The 14,848-nt window shown below is 50.1% G+C and overlaps 1 long non-coding RNA gene across 1 annotated transcript in view; it reads left to right on the top strand.

The window, feature by feature from the left end:
- LOC115643514 overlaps positions 1–14,848 on the top strand; it is a 308,917-nt gene that overhangs the window by 46,964 nt on the left and 247,105 nt on the right. The window lies entirely within an intron of this gene.

Genomic DNA, 14,848 nt, shown 5'->3' with positions numbered 1-14,848 from the left:
TTAGAGGGCTTTCCCTTCCCCCGCCCACTTCCTTGGCTCTTGTCACGCAGACAGCAAGCAGCAAAAGACCAGAAGTCCAAAGCGCAGACAAAGGGATGTTTACTGGGGTTAGTTTCAGAGCAAGCAGATTCCAAAGCCTTTTACACCAGTCTGGCTTATCTCTATACACCGACAGAATCTGTTCCCCAGTGTACCCCTTCCCAGCTCTGACCCACAGAGCCTTGCCTGTCCCTGTTCCCTATTCCCATCCCTCCTCCATTAGCAAGCATGATTCCAATTTCTTCTTCCATTTCCTGTTTGACCCATTTATACAGTAATATTCTCAGCTTAGACCCTAACCAATCCTAACCTATTGTAACAGAATTCTCTAACCAATTATATCCCACTCCCCTAATTAACTTACACCCAGCAAAAGTAATTCTGCAGCAGACAGAAACAATTAGCAGACCAGACAGATTGACAATAGAAAAGTGGGGGCCACAAAGATAAACCCTACAAAAATGAGGGCTTCACAACCACAACCATTGAGAAGGGATTTCTTGCCAGACTGGATGCTCTCTTAAGATCTGTTTCTTTATCTGGTGGTGATAGGCACCATTGGGACAGCATCATCTTCCTAACAGCCCAACCCCACCTTATTTCAGTGTGACGGGTTTGGGAAGTGAGGATGTGATTGTTTGCTTCCCAGCTTATGGCTGCCCCTGCTGCTTAGCCAAAGGCCTTAGCCTAAGAACAAGGGCTCAGACTCTCCTAGGGAGAGAAGGCCCAGGCACAGGCAGACTGGGATTTTGGTTCCTTGTTTTATACCCCTGTCACTAGCTAAGTGATAAAAATACACCTAAGTTCTTAAAGTCTAGGCCTGTACAGGCAACCTGAATATCTCTAGGCCTCCCTATTCCAAAAAACAGAGAATGAAATTAAAACATTCCCAGGGCGCTTCCTGTGCATCTGGCTAATGCATTGGAGTTGAAAGTGCTGTCCAGAGTGGTCACATTGGAGCACTCTCAGATAACTCCCAGAGGCCAATACCATCGAATTGCACAATGCTGTGTCTGCACTACCCCAAATTCAGTGGCTGCTCAGTAGGCCATCAAGTCTGCCTGCTTGTTTATTAGTGAAGTTGGTCAGTGATGCAATCCCATGCTTGAGGTAAGCCTTAAATCTCTGACTACACAGAGACCAGGAGTGAAAGATGAGGATGGATCACCCCAGATTGTCCTGTTCTGTGCACTCCACCAGAAGTTCTTGTAGTGGCCAATGTCAGAGACGAGATACTGGGCTAGCTGGACCGTTGGTCTGACCCACTCTGGCTTCTTACAGGAAACCGTTGGGGGTGAAAGAATTAATTGGTAATGAGCTCTGCTGCATAAGGTCATCTAGAATAACTGGACAGGCCAGTATGAATAACCTTTTTGTACCATTCAATATTAACACAGAAAATATGGGGACTAGTTATTCTAATTCCTTCCTTTGGAAATGAAATGATGCATTCTTTGATAGGATAATGAGCCTTGTGGATAAGGGAGAAGTGGTGGATGTGATATTCCTAGACTTTAGTAAGGGATTTGATACAGTTTCGCATGACATTCTTATAGATAAACTAGGAAAGTACAGTTTAAATGGGGCTACTATAAGGTGTGTGCATAACTGGCTGGATAACCGTACTCAGAGAGTAGTTATTAATGGCTCCCAATCCTGCTGGAAAGGTATAACAAGTGGGGTTCACAGGGGTCTGTTTTGGGACCTGTTCTGTTCAATATCTTCATCAACGATTTAGATGTTGGCATAGAAAGTACGCTTATTAAGTTTGCAGATGATACCAAACTGGGAGGGATTGCAACTGCTTTGGAGGACAGGGTCAGAATTCAAAACGATCTGAACAAATTGGAGAAATGGTCTGAGGTAAACAGGATGAAGTTCAATAAAGATAAATGCAAAGTGCTCCACTTAGGAAGGAACAATCAGTTTCACACATACAGAATGGGAAGAGACTGTCTAGGAAGGAGTATGGCAGAAAGAGATCTAAGGGTCATAGTGAACCACAAGCATAATATGAGTCAACAGTGTGATACTGTTGCAAAAAAAGCAAACGTGATTCTGGGATGCATTAACAGATGTGTTGTAAACAAGACACGAGTAATCATTCTTCCGCTTTACTCTGCGCTGGTTAGGCCTCAACTGGAGTATTTTGTCCAGTTCTGGGCACCGCATTTCAAGAAAGATGTGGAGAAATTGAAGAGGGTCCAGAGAAGAGCAACAAGAATGATTAAAGGTCTTGAGAACATGACCTATGAAGGAAGGCTGAAGGAATTGGGTTTGTTTAGTTTAGAAAAGAGAAGACTGAGAGGGGACATGATAGCAGTTTTCAGGTATCTAAAAGGGTGTCATCAGGAGGAGGGAGAAAACTTGTTCACCTTAGCCTCCAATGATAGAACAAGAAGCAATGGGCTTAAACTGCAGCAACGGAAATTTAGGTTGGACATTAGGAAAAAGTTCCTAACTGTCAGGGTAGTTAAACACTGGAATAGATTGCCTAGGGAAGTTGTGGAATCTCCATCTCTGGAGATATTTAAGAGTAGGTTAGATAAATGTCTATTAGGGATGGTCTAGACAGTATTTGGTCCTGCCATGAGGACAGGGGACTGGACTCGATCACCTCTCGATGTCCCTTCCAGTCCTAGAGTCTATGAGTCTATGAGTCTATGAAGAAAAAAAAGGAAACTCAAAATGATATCGGTAAGTTATTTTCTACATTATGCAAGCCTTGCCTCAGCAACTCACTAATACCGACACCACAGGAAACTAAACAGCTAGGTGAATATAGATCACAAAATAGCCCCCTCCTGGAAAATCCTCACGCTAGCACATCAAGCTTTGAAGGTAATATAAATGCTATTTCTCTCAAAGCTCTGTTGGACTATGGGGCTTTTTTTTGTTTTCTAAGCAATTTAAGGTTCAGCCGTCTAAAGAAGTTCAAGAAAAAAAATCCAACCACCAGGGTCTCATCTAGCTCAGGGTCCCGCTCAACCCCCACCCTGTGCCACTGGCCCTCCCCTTCTGCCACCAGGTCGACCTTGGCACTAAGGCAGGAACAGGGTGAGGAAGCAAGTCAAGCTGAACAAGGCAGGCCAAAGCGAGTCTTGTCTTCATGGGTGGCTCACAATGACATCCTTTTTTGTTTGTAACTGCTGCAAAAAACATCCTGGACAGAGAAGCAATAGGCCAAAGAAGTGCCATGCAGCTGTGTTAGATTGAAGATCTAAAGGTTTCTGGTTCAAACCTGGGCTTTAGCAGGCCCTTTCATCCCTCTTTGTGCCGGCCTGGCTTCTTTCCTGGGAGCAGTAGCAGAGCCTTTAGCTGACATGAGCCCCTGTTCCCAGCCAGAGAACAGACTGTGGGCGTCTGCCCCTAGTTGGCCCACCTGACCTTTAACAATGAGGGATGGGATCTGTCTTTCACATATGACTTATTGGTTGACCAAATATGGCAGGAATAAAGTGAGGCAGTGGGAATAATGCCAGAGGGGGTGATGGGCAGGGACTGCGGATGAAAGCTCCTCTGTGCAGCTGAGTGAGGGCAGTACCAGGGAAGGGACATCTGTTTACATGGCCATGTGGAAGGTGGAAGGGATTTGGAGGCCCAGGAAGAGGCACTTGATGTTCAGTTCCTTGGAGCAGCTGGACATAGACGTGGTGGGCATTCAGGAAATGCACATTAATGACTTCAGGGTACATTGATGGGCAGACGGTGATTGGAGAAAAGGCCTGTCTTTCTGGTCCTCCAGACCAGGGAAGAACGATGGGGTTGGAGTCTTGTTCTTCACATCCGCGGTGCGAGTACAGAAGGTGGTGGAGCTCTGACTAGGTACTTTAATTACTGTTGGACTTTGTGCTCCATGGCACTGTTTACTCTATATTACTGTTTATCGACCCCAGTTAAGGTGTGAAAGAAAAGTTCAGTGGAAGGCACTGGCTCCCTTCCTCTGGACTGCATGGTGTTTGGGGGATTTCAGTTGTTCCAGCTGGCCTGAGGACCGCTGGTCCTGTTTTCCCAACCATCAGAGGAAACTTTTTTATGATGAGCACTAGCTGATGCAGGTCTGTAGCGAGATCGGCTTAGAGGACTTGTTTCTCCGTAGTTGAACCTGTGGAGGGTGGGCAGTAGCCTCCTATTCCTCTGACCTGAGCTCACGCCAGCCACAGAGGGGATACACCTTTCTGTGGGGATAGGCCAGGAGTTGCATTGACTAGATTTATGTGAAGGAGAGCATGTCGACAGCCCAGTGCAGGGTAGAGCCAATGGACAATTCGGATCACACAGCTTTTACCATGTGCTCAATGTAGGCAATTCCCTGACCCAGGGCAGAGGATTTTGGAAGCTGAACATCCAGAGCTTGCAAGATAAAGGAGAACGACGGCAAAGCCTGGGGGTGTTGGCAGAACAGGAAAGCATTAGAGGGTCCTATGGCAACCAGGGAGATTGGTGGGAGTCAGTGAGGGAGGAGTTGTTGGCTTTGTTCTGGCAGTTGGGCAAAAACTGAAACACTAAAGAAACCAATAGTGCCACATCCTGCAATGTCGTCTGTGGGATTTCCACAAGACCATCCAGGCTGGGGAGCCAGTCAGCCTGTGACTGTATGACTGGATCAAGCAACAGCTGGCCAAGTTCCAGGAGATGAGGCTGCAGTTGGCCGATTAGAGAGGGAGCACCGAGTGAAGGAAGGGGCAGCCTCCCCTGACATTTTTGTGGCCTGCTGGGAATGGAGACAAAGCAGGAGGATGCAGGGACTCAGAGGAGGACCTGAGGATTTCGTAGAGCAGGACCACAGTCGCTGGAGGAGGAGAGAGAGTCCTGCGAGAGGAAGCCGCGGGTGGGAAGCAATAAGTGAACAATGCAAAGCAGCCAGCTGAGAGTCTCAGAGGTCCAGAAAAGTAACTAGCAGCAGGTCCCATGGTGTAGTGGGCAACCCTCAGGACTCTGAATCCTGCTATCTGAGTTTAAATCTCAGTGGGACCTCCTGGAAATATGCTGGTTTGCTACAAAGCCTTGGAACTTGATATGCTTGGTGACCCTTTGTCTGGGTGAACTAGAGGGAGTTTTTTTTCCCCTCCTGCTGGGTGACTGAGGCCAGGGCCAGCTACAGGCACCAGCACAGCAAGCAGGTGCTTGGGGCGGCCAATGGAGAGAGGCAGCACGTCTGGTTCTTCGGCAGCAGGTCCCTCAGTCTCTCTCAGAGGGAAGGACCTGCTGCTGAGTCACCTTTGACGAATGAAGCAGCAATGGTAGAGCTACCACCGAAGTGCCGCTGACAGCAGCTTTTTTTTCCCTCCACTTGGGGCAGCAAAAAAGCCTGCCCTGACTGATGCCCACTGGAGATAGGTGTTTGGTCCAGCTTGTTCAATGGACTGGCCACTATAGATTGGGGTCCCAGAACTTAAAAGTCTGGTTAGAGATTCCTGAGGATTGACCGGATGGTTGTTTCTTGCTGCTTCACCTGATGTCCACAACTTTGGTCCCTGTACCTGAAGCTGCCACCCTCTTCCTCTTGCCCATATGGAATTTAAAGGAAGGAGTGCCAGGGCCAGGCTTCATAGTCAGGGCTAGGCAGGAGGGAGGAAGAGTTCCAGGCTGGAGCCCAGCACACCTCTCCTCCTCTGGGCACCTAGAACAGAGGCGGCTGGTGCTGACAGCTCCAAGGGAAGATTTAAAAGCCACAGAGGAACTGAGGGCAGGGCAAAAGAAGGGCAGGACCATGCCTATGTGTGGCCAGCAGACAGCCACAGAGACACCCGGCCAGCCTGCTCCCTGCCATGCCAAACATCCACTGACAGCCACCCACAGGCCAGCTGCTGACGCTCTGTGGCCAACATCAGTAGACGGTAGGAAAGCAGGGCCAGCCCCTCTGGTGGGGCCTCTGACCGTTCGTACTCCAGGTGCTCACTTTGGCAGTGGGGAAGGAGATTTTTTCCCCAAGAGGCTTTTCTCCAGTTGGCGAGAAGCAGAGAAACACCCAGGCTCCCAAGGTGCTATTTAGCAAACCCCCTCAAGCACAGGGACTGGCGCACATTTGGAAGAGGGAAACTGCTCTACACGCTGGCCCGGACATCTACTCATTTTCTTTGGCAAATCAAGAATGGCAAAGCCTAGACTGGAAGTATATGGGGCTATGCCCCAGCCTTTGTAAGGCCTGACCCCCAACTCCTTCCTGGGACTCTAGCTGAAGCCAGAACATTGGCCTGAGCAGCCAAGAAGTTACAGCCCTGAAGGGAGCAGGACTTTCAGCACAACGGTAAAACTGCACAAACACAACTGCAAAGGGACTCAAATTCTCTACTGCCTGATCCGACGTCAGACATCTTATCCGTTAGGCCACAGTTATAATGGAAAAGCCTCTCCAAACCCTTCTTTGGAAAAGGCAGACACTGTGTTTCTTGGGTCATCTACTGAGGGGGGCAGAGACTCTCTGGGCACAAGAAGCAAAGTTCCCAGTGAGATGTGAGACTTAATTCTATGGAGCCAATTACAGGACTTTGGCAAGGAGGCTCAGGCATGCGGGATTGGGAGGCAGCGGATAGGCCAGCTGTTTAGGTGGGGAGATTTAGTCTCACTGAGGAGGAGGAGGAGGAGGAATCCTGCTGATAGGCAGTGGCTGTGGAGAAAAAGAGGGCTGTCCAGGCTGCTCATGTCTTCTTCTTCCAGCTCTTCATCTGGCTGGGCTGCTCCACCTGCCTGGATAAGTCCTCTGCATGCACAGCAAATAGCCCAAGAGCCATTTCTGCCCAAACCTGTGCTGGGGGTGAGCTTCTGTCTCCCTGTCCCATCCGCGCTAGAGCAGACCACTAGATTGAGAGAGACAGTTAACAATGATTCAGACTAAGATTATATAAAGGGGGTCACAGAATCACAGAATTTGTGACTTTCAGAGATCTCAGTGACATTTTCCACCTCAGCCCTGGGACAGCAAGATTGGAGCTGTCGGCTGGTGGGGGCCCCACAGCTATCAGCCACCAGTGGCAGAAGGGGCTCCCACAGGCCAGTGCCACCACGAATGGACTCCACAGCTCCCAGCTACTGTGAGCAGTGGGGGTCCTCCAGAGCTCCCAGCTGCTGTGGGTGGATCCCAGAGCTCCCAGCCACCACACGTGACAGGGGGACCCTGGAGCTCCCAGTGGGATGACCAGGTTATAAGTCCAGTCAACGGTGCTGCGGGGGTAAGGCAGGCTGGTCCCTATGTGTCCAAGGGCACCTCACTGCGCCCTGGAAGTGGCCAGCAGGTCCCCCCTGCTGCACCACTGATGAGGAGCCACCCGAGGTAAGTCTGCACCCCAATCCCCAGCCCCAGCCCTGAATCCCCCCAAACCCAGAACCCCCTCTTGCACCCCAGAGCCCTCACCCCCTGCCCCAGCCCAGAGCTTCCTCCCACACCTGGAACCCCTCATCCCTGCCCCCACCCCAGAGTCATCACCCTGTCCTGGACCCCAACCCCCTCTCTCAACCCACAGCCCCCTCCTGCACTCTGAATACCTGGAGCCCACTCCTCCACCCCAAACCCCTCATCTCCCACAGGCAGACCATGGAGCTCCCAGCAGCCATGGATGGCGGGGGAGCCCTCACAGCCCCACACCACTGCGTATGGACCCTGCAGCTTCCAGCTCCTACGAGTGGACCCCAGAGCTCCCAGCCGCTGTGAGTGGACCCAGGATTTCCCAACAGGCATTGATGGGGTGAGACCCTGCAGCCCCATGTCATTGCTAATAGACCCTGCAGCTCTGAAGACCCAGGAGCTCCCAGCCGTCACAGGCAGCCCCCAGCCACCACAGGCAAGAGAGGGAGCCCCCAGCTCTCAGACACTGCAGGCAGAGCCTGGAGTTCGCAGTCACCATGGGGGGTGAGGAGAAGCCATAGCCCCATGCCATTGGAGATGGCCCCGTAGCTCCCAGTCACTGCAAGTGGATGCCAGAGACCCTAGCTGCCATGTGTATAACAGGGTTAAAGAAATAACTAGATAAATTCATGGAGGATAGGTCCATCATGAGCTATTAGCCAGGGTGGACGGGGATGGTGTCCCCAGCGTGTTTGCCAGAAGCTGGGAATGGGCAACAGGGGATGGATCACTTGATGATTCCCTGCTCTGTTCATTCCCTCTGGGGCACCTGGCACTGGCCACTGTCAGAAGACAGGGTACTGGCCTAGATGGATCTTTGGTCTGACCCAGTCTGGCCATTTTTACGGTCTTAGAAACCCACGGCTCCTGGCTGCCACGGGCAGCAAGGGGACCCCATGGCTCCCCACTACCACGGGCAGAAACTGTCACCCAGCTACCAGCAGAAAACAGCAGCATGCGGAAGCACATTGCACATATGAACCCCCCCAGCCCCCCGGTGCTGCGGCTTCTCACCAGGCAGGAGGCGGCGGCACTGCTGTGGTCTCTGTTCCTCTGCCCGGCAGTGGGAACCAGCCCTGCTCGGCCTCGCACCGCTTCTCGCGGGCGGGCGCTGAGCTCTGAGTGCACGAGGCCCTGGCGGCTCCGCCCCACATCACTGTCAGAAAATGTCACCTCTGGGAGATGAGTCTGTCAGAAAAGTCCGTTGGTGAGGGCCCAATGGGAGACCAGCTTTCAGAGACTGTCCTCGCGCTAGGCCAATGGGAGATCAGCTGTTCAAAAACACTAGGCAGGCTGGCACCAACCAACCAGAAACCGCTCCTCTTCTCAAGCACCGAGACAGCACCCAGCCCCACCTGTCCTACACCCCACACCAGCACCCAGCCCCACCTGTTCTACACCCTACACCAACAGCCAGCACCAGGGGGTTTGTGTCACTCCCAACAGCAACCCACAAAGCATGAGTCTCAAACCCCCTCCCCCGCACTACTCTCTATTAGATAATGAGAACTCCACCACACAACAAAAACAAGGGGAAACACTTTCCATAGCCAACCTGCCCCCAACCAGTCCCTTCCCCATGTCTGGCAACATGCAGCTCAGGGGTCGGGGCAGGCTCTGTTCAGCCTGGCTCCCCACAGCCTGCACTAAACATGTGCAATAGAGTCTTGGTGTAGCAGAAAAGATTTAATTACATGAGATAAACAACAAGTATTAAACTGGGAAAACATCTCAGCTAGAGTTCATAGACCAAACCACGAGCAAAGAACCACCCCAGGAAATTGAGCCATGTCCTTTTCTCTGGGCTCTTGAGTCCAGCAACCCCCAAATCACCCACAGTCCCAAAAGACCCACAATCTAAAAGTCTCTGTCCTGTGTCAGTGCAGCCCCAGAGTTTGAGAGTCTATCTGCAGAGGTTTCTCCTCCCCCCTCCCCGCCAGCCTGAGTAGAAAGAGGCACCTTACATGGGCCAGGGCCAACTGCCCTGACTATCCATAGGGTTCTGCTTCCGCCTTCTCCACAAACTGCTCCGCTCTACCAGCCACTCCACTCTGCTCCTCCAGCCATCCTCACAAACTGCTCCGCTCCACCAGCTGCTCTGCTCCACCAGCTGTCCCGTGATCCGCTCCAGCTGTCCCCACAAACTGCTCCGCTCCACTCTGCCAGCTGCTCAGCTCCACCAGCTGTCCTGTGATCCGCTCCAGCAGTCCTCACAAACTGCTTCACGCCACTCTGCCAGCTGCTCTGTTCTGCAGTATAGCTTCAGGCTCCCCTACTAGTCAGCACAGCACTCAGTGCTCCCAGCTCAGTAATTCCAGCTCTTTAGTGATTTCAACTCTTAGTGATTTCAGCTCATTGTAGGGGAGCCCCAGTGCTAGTGCACCATTAGCCCAAAGTGAGTTTAGCTCAGTAATATGTATCTAGACTCTTAAGGGAATAAGAAAAATCAACTCTGATATTCCACAGTGGAGAGAGGAGTGGGTGGAACTGATGCTTCTAGCTCACACAAGGCACAAATACCTGTCCCCAGCCTCTCTCAATTCACTGGGGTTTGGAACCCATGTCCCTTGTCTGGCAAGTGTCACTTAATTTATGTTGAGACATCTCTGTCATAAAGCAGTCTCGTAGTTCCTCATTCACATAATCGGGTGACAACACTTTATTCCTCTTGCCCCACCCAGTAACAAAGAAATTGGGGATCCCAGAGCTGTCAAAATAATCATTCCAGGCTGCCATGCGCTATGCTAGTTGGGGAGGGTGTGCCAATGCAAATACTTAAAATTCCTTTCCACACGCCCCATAATTCACCACCAGATGTCAGGGTAAGGCTCATCCTGACTCTGCTTACACCATTATTAATTTCCACACTGCCTCCGTTGGAAGTCTGGGCAACTCCAGTGCCACTGCTCTGCATTCATCTTCCCCTTAGAATTGTTCTCGGACATTCCCAAATTTGGAAAATTGTGCAGTTCAGAATGTGAATAGTGACCCTGGCTCCTTCCTGCACCTGCTCTACATCGCTCCACAGCAGCTTCTCCCCCTGCAGATTCACCTCAGCACTGCAGTGCAGCCGCCCAGGGTTTTGCAAAAATTAATAATACAGAGTTTGGAGTTAAGTTAACATTTGTGAGCTGTGGAAATAGTAAAAAGCAACAGTTGTGATGTTACAAGAAGGCAGTTTTTGGTTTAATAATAAAACCCAATTATACAAATGTAACTGTATGTGCAGCTCTGTGCACTCACGTTGGATGGATGATTAGTAATTAAATTATACAAGAGGGTCAGGTAAGGTGGCTACTACCACCACTATGTTTTGTCCCAAGAAGCCTTTACAGACATTCTGAGGGGAAATGGGCCCTTTGCCCCCAGAAATGGTCTATAGGGGATGGCTGCAGGCAACAGGCGGAAAGATAATCTCATCAAAATTATTTAACTACTTGGTAATGTAGGCAAAATCACTAAAGGAATGTCTGGGGTTTCTATTGGAACTTAACTTGGCTGCCCCTGGCTGTCTCTGGTTCTACAAGATGGAAGTGTAATCGGGGTACAGTTGTGTAAAAAAAATTATTGCAGTGCAAGGGATGTTAGACAAAACAAAATTTTGTGTGTAATTGTGCAAGGCTTTAAAAACCTAAACTGAGACTTATGGTTTGTAACATAATGTTATGAAGGTTAAGCTATGAAGGAATGTGCATTTTCCAAGGACGTGTGCAGTGTATATTGGAGAAGAGGTAAAAGAAATGCAAACAAAACATGGCACTTAATTAAAACCATATTAGGGCTCCAAAGGGAGCCACAATAGGTTGTGGTTTCTTTTTCAGATCTGTGTGTTTTGAAGCAGAAGATGAAAGTGGAAAGTAATCAGAACTCGGGTGGAAGTTGATTGTGTCCCTTTTAAGACAGTCTCTGAGCTGCTGATGGCTTTGGATCCAAAAGCAAGCCAGAAAGCCTGTGTGAATGTAAATAACCTAGCTGATGGGGGAAGAAGAGAACGGCCCATCAGTGGCAACACAAGGGAGTTGCAAATAATAAATACATCTGGTCAGCAAACAGTCTACTGGAAGATTCAGATTGTGACCCTCCAGGAAAGGGAGGTGAAAAAAACAAGTCAAGCCTGAAAATAAGGGGGACAGGTTAACCCTAAGGAGTGTGTGTGTGTATGTACAGTGTTAAAGCTAAATCTAAAGCTGTCTCTCAGCTATTACCTGAGGATAAACTGAAAGCTCGGTACATCAGAGAAACTATTGCAAACTTGGTCTGTTGTACAAGAGGGGAAACTGAGGCACACCAGTTCATGAATTTCATAGATGACCAGTGAGTGGGGTAATTCACTTTGTGACTAGTTAACAAAATAAGGACAGCCTGGAGGTAATTCTTCTGTTTTTCCTGCAATTAGCAAGGAAATTTGTAAAAGGAAGTGGTATTATTATTATTAAGCACTAATCTGTCCCTACCTGGGGTGTGTGAGGAAATTGTTTCTTTTTTTTTCAGTTACTCTACAAGCAAGCTGGTGTCAGCAAAAGACTAACCCATAATACCATGAGTCTATGTTTTGTGTTGTTTGTCTGTGGTGTTTGTCTTGTTGTTAGCATTGTTGTGTTTCAATGAACAGAAAACCTCATGACATGGATGGGGATGGCTTCAAAAGGCTGACCTGGGGGAAGATGTGTATGGAAATTCAAAATGCTCGACTAGGAGGCCAGCACCTATGTAATAGCTACCGTGGTATCTGGAAGTGAATTGGCATCTAAGGTGGGCCCCACAAGCCCTATGGGAATAATGAGAAGGGGATTTGCTCACTAGGAATCAATGGAGGGGTGTGTAAAATGGTGTAAATCCAGAGAAGATGTTTGAATTGCCCCTCCCTGATGGCTGTGGAGAAGCACACCCATTGGCCCGTGGCAAGGGATGGACAATTGGGTGTACTGTGTATGAGGTGTTTTGCTGGAAATATATATATTACTGGGGGCACAATTACACCAGCCCCTAACCAAATTCCACACTACACCCTGCTGTCTGGGCTTTGGCGCAGAGCTACATCTGTGAATCTTAGTGCTGTGAATAATCGAACCAGCGCATACAGCCTGATTCCACACCATGTGGTTAAGTTGGTTTGGACAATAACCCATTTCTCTGTGGACATTGAATGGACTTATGATATGGACTAAAGCACAAAAACCTGCAGCGGCAGCGTATTGCAACTGCCAGCAACTGGATATGTAAAGAGCTTGACTCTGTCAAAGGAGGAGAGGAGGTGCTTCGGTGGTGGCCAGGATGTTGGACCATGCTGCAGTGCTCAGGTCTCTTGGTGTTGCTGTGGATTATTACAGCAGCTGGTGTATTGCTAAGTATACTTGTGTCACGTTGCCTATGGAAATAACCTAGAAGTAATGGAGTAAGCCCCTCCCCCTGTACTAGACAACCTGGACCCAACCTTCTAGGGCCCACTATAGTGGGAAGTCTGGAACACTAATTGGAACAGGTGTGGCATGCCCATACGAGAGAAGGTGCAGGGACCTGCACTATGCACGGGACAGTGGGACAAATGGAATATCAACACCTTCCACCTTGATGCCTGGCCCTATCAGGAAATGTGTCACCATATGTCCTATGTTTCCCTAAGGGGGAGAACGGGAGCAGGGACACAGGCAAGGCTCTGTGGCATCAGGGCTGGGATGGTGACACTGAGGAAGGAAACTGGAATCATTGCTTGCTGGAAGTTCAATCCAATAAACATCTAATTGTTTGCACCTTCAGACTTTGGGTATTGCTGCTCTCTGTTCATGCAAGAAGGACCAGGGAACAGGAGGGGTGAAAGGATGAGCCCCCTAACACTAACTAACATCTAAACCTCTTCTTTTCACACCATTGCTCATTCTCAGGTTCTGCTTTGTCTCCAGACAGATCCATTCTCTTTCAGGACAGCCTTGCTCTTCCTGTCTGTTTCACTCACTGAGGTGTCGGAGTAAACATTCCCCTTCCCTCTAGTCTCAGACAAACACTAGTATTAACTGTTTGCTGCTGATGGGTTTAGAAAGCATTTGTCAAGATGCCACTTCTGGGGGATTTCTCCCTAGGCCCAGTATTTTGTGTTCAAACATCTCCCAGCTTCCTTGGTGAAAATAAGGCCAAGGTTTCCTTGCAATATACAGGAGGAAAGCAGTTTTTCCACCCCAGATGGGACTTGAACCCACACTCTTCAACTTAGGAAGCCAAGGCCTTACTCACTAGGCCACTGATGGAAGAACAGCAGTCCTACCTCCTAAATGCACATTCCTCAGATTCACTTGGAAGCCAAAAAGCCTCTTTCTGCACCTTACAGAAATGTCTGCATCCCCTGGCAGCGAGGTCACTGGGCAGGTCGCTTACAGAGCTGAGCACCACCTTTCTGCCAGCCATCTTTAGAGAAGAAGGCTCTTTCCCCTGACAGCCACACAGAGCTGCCTAGCATCCCAAGAGCCTCCCTCATGTTCTCCCGCAGCAGCCGTCTGCCGGTATGGGTGGGAAAAGGGGACCAGGAAGCAGTGCGGCCTGAGGCCAGGACAGGAGGCCCTCGTCACACCCAGGCCTGCCTCTTGCCTTCAGCCCAGGCAGCCAGAGGTGCCGGGGAGCTCCCTGGTAGCCTGCCGCCTCGCCTCACTCACCTCTTGCCGCTCTGCTGGTCACTGTCTCACTCGAAGGCCCAGAGCAAAGGAAACAAGCAAGTCTTTAGCAAAGGCTGGTTCTGATCCATCAATTGCTGGGTAACGGGCCCAACCTGCTTCTGCAGCACCACTCTGCTGGATTTTCACAAGTAACAGCCAGCACCCAGCCTCCAACCTCTGCACTACACCTTGTGAACACTAGCACTGGCAGGCAGACGAGCAGTCTGCTAGGCAGCAGCCTTGGTAACAGCAGATTTGTATCCATGTGTCTTTGTGGTGCAATGGGTCAGGGTTTGGCTGTTAACCCTCTGTGGGCACTACCCTTAGCTGCAGGCTGAGGTCTCAGGGGAACTGATAGTTTGCTGCTAAGAAGGGAGCCAGTGCAGCCCTCTGGTGCTCTGCTCCGAGCATCTGCCTAGCTCAGGCTGTCCGCTGGCCTCAGGTGCTTCCCCCTCCATGCTTTGGATCAGGGGGTCTCATCACAATTTTTTTGGTGGCCTCAGAGTGTGACCATGCCTGCAGATGTGTTTCCTGGAGCCCCCGGCAGGCTGAGTGGTACATGACGCTGATCCCCTGCTGGTAGCACCAGCAAAAACCAGTGCATCTGCCTGCCAGCGCTAGAGCTCACAAGGTGCTAGTGTGGATACTGGAGACTGGTGTCAGGGACTCTAACCCAGACGGCAAAGTTCGTTGTCTGACCGCGAGAGAGACAGGCAACACCAGCAAGGTCCGATCAAAAGCTCTTTATTGACAAGTGCACGCATCAATAGAGAGCAGCTCATCTCCAGAGAGAACCAGCCTGCCTTTACATCTTAGTATA

Source organism: Gopherus evgoodei, unplaced genomic scaffold (genome assembly GCF_007399415.2).
Source record: "Gopherus evgoodei ecotype Sinaloan lineage unplaced genomic scaffold, rGopEvg1_v1.p scaffold_61_arrow_ctg1, whole genome shotgun sequence".
In the NCBI taxonomy this organism is placed as follows: domain Eukaryota; kingdom Metazoa; phylum Chordata; order Testudines; family Testudinidae; genus Gopherus; species Gopherus evgoodei.
The sequence above is the reverse complement of the archived record's forward strand: the minus strand, read 5'-3'. Positions and strand labels throughout refer to the sequence as shown.